This window comes from Triticum aestivum, chromosome 3D, assembly GCF_018294505.1.
Source record: "Triticum aestivum cultivar Chinese Spring chromosome 3D, IWGSC CS RefSeq v2.1, whole genome shotgun sequence".
Classification (NCBI taxonomy): Eukaryota; Viridiplantae; Streptophyta; class Magnoliopsida; order Poales; family Poaceae; genus Triticum; species Triticum aestivum.
Window position 1 is genome coordinate 45,577,417 of NC_057802.1, and position 4,228 is coordinate 45,581,644.

Sequence of the window (4,228 nt, forward strand, 5' to 3'; positions counted from 1 at the left end):
GACATCAGTGAACCCTTTGTATTCTAATTTCAAGGTTAAATAATTTTGTGTGTTCTAACTCTGCAATAATTTGCAGTTATTTGGCTCATCGTCGTGTCGCAAGTTTCCGACATCGTTGTACACACCGTGGACTTCACCGGAAATCCGTCTGCACGTACTCCGCTGTCCGCCGAAACTTCGTCTGACCTGAGGTACGTACTACAGTGTAATCAGTTTGCATCTGTCATCAACTACTACTTAAGCTCTGAACAAGTCAATGCCTAAAACACCCTCCTGTCTTCGTTACGGGATGTTCCTCGGGAAAAACAATAATTAGAAGTAGCGATCAAATGTGATAAGTCTAGCTAAATTTGTATCTAGGAAGAACAGCTACTGTATATGACAGAAAAATATAAGAAAAGTTAAACTAATATCATGGTGATGGCAGAGAGGTAACTTAATGGTAAACGCTTCATATCAGTAGTCTGAAGCGACGCGATCGCCAGACCACTCGAAGCCCGTCGATCCGTTGGCAAGTTGACGCTCCAGATTTCGTCCCGTATTGATTACAAAAAAAGAAGGAAAAAACCGATCCCCTGCAAATCCCCGCGCGAAATCCCCTCCCCTAATCTCTCGTCACCGGCACGTGCATTAATCGCCCCCCACCTCCCCACGCCCGACCTCTGCTTCTCTGCTTCTCACCTCTATCGCGCCGCCGCCAGCTCGCGCTCACCAGATCCACTGCTCCGCCGGCGACTCATTGCCACTCCGCCAGCCGACGAAGCATCTCCCCGACGCGACCTCGCCGGCCGCCGACGCATCCTTGCAGTTCCACCTCACCAGCCATCTGCAGCCGGCTCGGACCTCCAGCTCGTTCCCACTCGCATCGGTTGAACGCAGATTCCGTCCCAATGTTTCTCCGTCGATCCTCCACGCTGAGCAGCACGTCTACCCCGTAATCCACTTCACCGATGCTACCCACCTGCGCCCCCGCGGAGGGGTCTCAGTTGCCAGGCTCCCCCATCTTTTGAATCGGGGGGCTGCATCCCCAATCGATTTAATCGGCCGGCCTGAGTACAGGCCTTTGGATTGCGAGATTGCAGCCCTCTTTGAGCCTCCACAACTCCAAATTAAAGGTATGTGCACTTCGTGCATTGCCCCATATTTGGGGATTTGTAATTTTAGCAACGAAATGTTGCTGTGTAATTCATCCAGCAGACGTATAAAAATTGTTATTTATGTTCATTGCCGGCCTAGTATTGTTCAGAAGATTCAGTGTGTTCAATATTTCTCAGTGCTTCAAATCTATTTTACAGATGTTGCGACTTTTCCTTTTCAATGCATCCTACAATCCTTCCCTTTTCAACATATCCAGAGCTTGGCGGTAAATTTGTATGTTTTCCCTTTTCAAAATTCCATGCTTCGACCTACAACTGAAAATGCACCCTACAACAATTTGAACCGCATCACTCAAAATTGCTTCCAAATTGCCACTTTTGCCAGACGGTTTTTATAGAAAAATGCATCCATGCCAATGTCTTGATCTTACTAATTTCATTGTCACGTGTCGTATTTGTAGTGTACTTATTTCATGCTTCTGTCATTCTTGATGTCATCTGTCAACAAATATATATTGTTATTTATAGTGTATATTGCTTCAATACAGCTAATTGCACAACAGAGCAAATATATCACTTCATCCCTTATAAAACATTTTTACAGAAATGCTAACACACTGCATTCCGTGTGTTCTCATGTCACACTCAGCAATGTCTAGAAAAGATTCGATCATGCTCCAGAGTCGATATGCAGCTGCTCGGTTACACGATATTGTCAAGGGTCTCCAAACGAGAAGGAAAGAGCTCATCCGTGAGAAAAAATGGGGTAATCTGCTTAATATTAGCAACTTCTCAGCTCCAGAGGGTCTCCTAGAATGGATCATTGACAGGATTGACCCGAAGCTAGGTGAATTTCGGAATCCACGAAACAATACCAGCATTCTATTCACTGCAAAAATGGTTGAAAAGGTTCTCGGACTTCCTGCTGGTACTAGGCCTGTGGTTATCATAAGCAAGCATGAAGAATCACCTCACCGAGAATTCTACAAGACGGACTTTCCACATGGGAGACGGGCGCCCATTTAATATGCTGCAAATATGCTAGAAAAAGACAATGGTCTAGATGATGAGACCTTCTTTAGGACCTTCTTCCTAGTAGCATTGGCTACTCATATTGCACCTGGAACTGAAAATATGGTGCCTTTGGAGTATTTAGGCAGCCTTGAAGTTGCTTCCGAGGTTTGCGAGTATGCATGGGGAGAACAAATTCTCAAAGATGTCATGTGCGAGATCGACACTTTCCAAAAGAAGAAGAAGAAAGCACTATTAGATGGTGTCTTCAAAAAAATATGGGTTGGCGGCTGCTTACCCTTGCTCGCGGTAGCCACAATACATTACACTTTTTTTCTATGTCAAAATTGATACCCTTATTCTTTATTTAAATTCACATGTTTTGATCCACTTCCTATTCCAGATTATATACATGGACCATCTCGACTTTCCTGAATCATCTTTGTCGACGCATCACATAAATTACTCACTTCCCAGAGCATCCCATGTAACCGATGCTGGCTTCGATTTTGTCATGCTAAATGATAAAAGCAGACTGAGCCTCAACTCACATAGTTATGGCGCACGACCGCTAAGACACAAAAATTTTGTCATGCCTTCCATACCATTTCTTTACTGCTTGCTTCAAAAAGATGCAAACCATCTGCAATACACTCTCGCCTTTTTCTCCATATACATCTTGATGTAAGCATTTTTTTTCTACTAACGATCCACCACTGTTCACTATATCCTCCCCACCATTGCTTTAATGGTGCTAATTTTTTGCAGTTCCGTGCACCCGACACCACCCCATATGCCATCCAAGCGCCAAACTACAAGGAACAACCTACTCAACAGCCATATATAGAGCAAAATGAACCTAAATCTACCAACCATCCAGATGAGGTACCCACCCAAAGTTTTACACATTTCGTAACATAATTATCTTTTCATATCATCTACTCCATGTATTTGTTGGATTTTCTAATCTGTTCTTGGATGCTTCACAACAGGACATGCATCACCAGGTCTCTACATTACCTATGAGGCAATCTGAGGTACAACATTATCAATTTTCCCTTGCTCACATCTTACATAAATATGTTGCAACTACTAGTAACACGCTATCAAGATCAGCAACACTTTATATACAGCAACCCATGCGAAACTACAAAAAAAGACACATCCGTGACATTTTAGGCCGAATGAAAAAGACACTTCTATGACGATAATTGTGACAAAACCCGGTATCATCATAGATGTGGTGGGGTCCTACTTCTATGACAAAAAATCATGACAAAAAATGGGCTTTTCGTCCTGGGCGGGCCGGAGACGCAGCTGCATGACATTCTTTGGGCCGTCCATGACGAAAAAACCGTGCTACAAGCAAGGGCGAGGAAAATATCGAGGAAAACCGTGGTCGGGGCCGAGCGATGCGCGTTTCTCTCGTACACGCACGCACGTGGGTGCGAGGCGTTGGGCTCTAACTGAACCCGAGCGATTGCACTGCAGGCTACGCGTTATTGAACTCGAGCGATCGATCGATGGCTGTTAACTGAACCCGATCGAGCAATTCCTTCGCTACTGCTGCTAACTGAAGCCGATCGATGCTGCCTCTGGATGAACAGTGAGCGTTACTGGGGGTTTGGATGAACAGTTCCCGGTGGGGGTGGATGAACAGGACCCCGTGGTGTTGCCTCTGGATGAACAGGACTCCGATCGATCGAGCCGGTTGGGGCTGGATGAACAGGACCCCGTGGAGGGCAGGATGAACAGGACCACCCCGTGGAGGGCAGGATGAACAGTAGACGGTGGAGGGATGGATGGACAGTAGCCCGTGGAGGGGTGATTAAACAGGAGCCCGTGGAGAGGGCTGGTTGAACAGTAGCCGGTGGAGTAGGGCGCGGTGGAGACTGGATGAACAGGAGCCCGTGGATGTACAGTCGCAGGTGGAGGCTGGAGGAGGTCGACGGTGGATGAACAGTAGCCCGTGGAGCTGGAGGGGGTCGACGGTGGAGATGAACAGTATCCCGTGGACACACCCCTCCCGATGAACAGGACCCCGTTTCGACCGTAGCGCTCCAACACAAGTCCGTTTCCTCCGTTTTGCGGTACGCCACACCCCTCCCGATCAACAGGAC

At 46.6% G+C, this 4,228-nt stretch overlaps 1 long non-coding RNA gene across 1 annotated transcript; it reads left to right on the plus strand.

Moving 5' to 3' along the window:
* The first annotated feature begins 633 nt into the window (after nucleotides 1–633).
* LOC123074038 (uncharacterized) lies at nucleotides 634–2,449 on the plus strand. The gene is made up of 2 exons (XR_006435831.1): nucleotides 634–1,115; nucleotides 1,747–2,449. It is a non-coding gene; the product is annotated as an uncharacterized lncRNA (long non-coding RNA).
* Nucleotides 2,450–4,228: the final 1,779 nt, after the last annotated feature.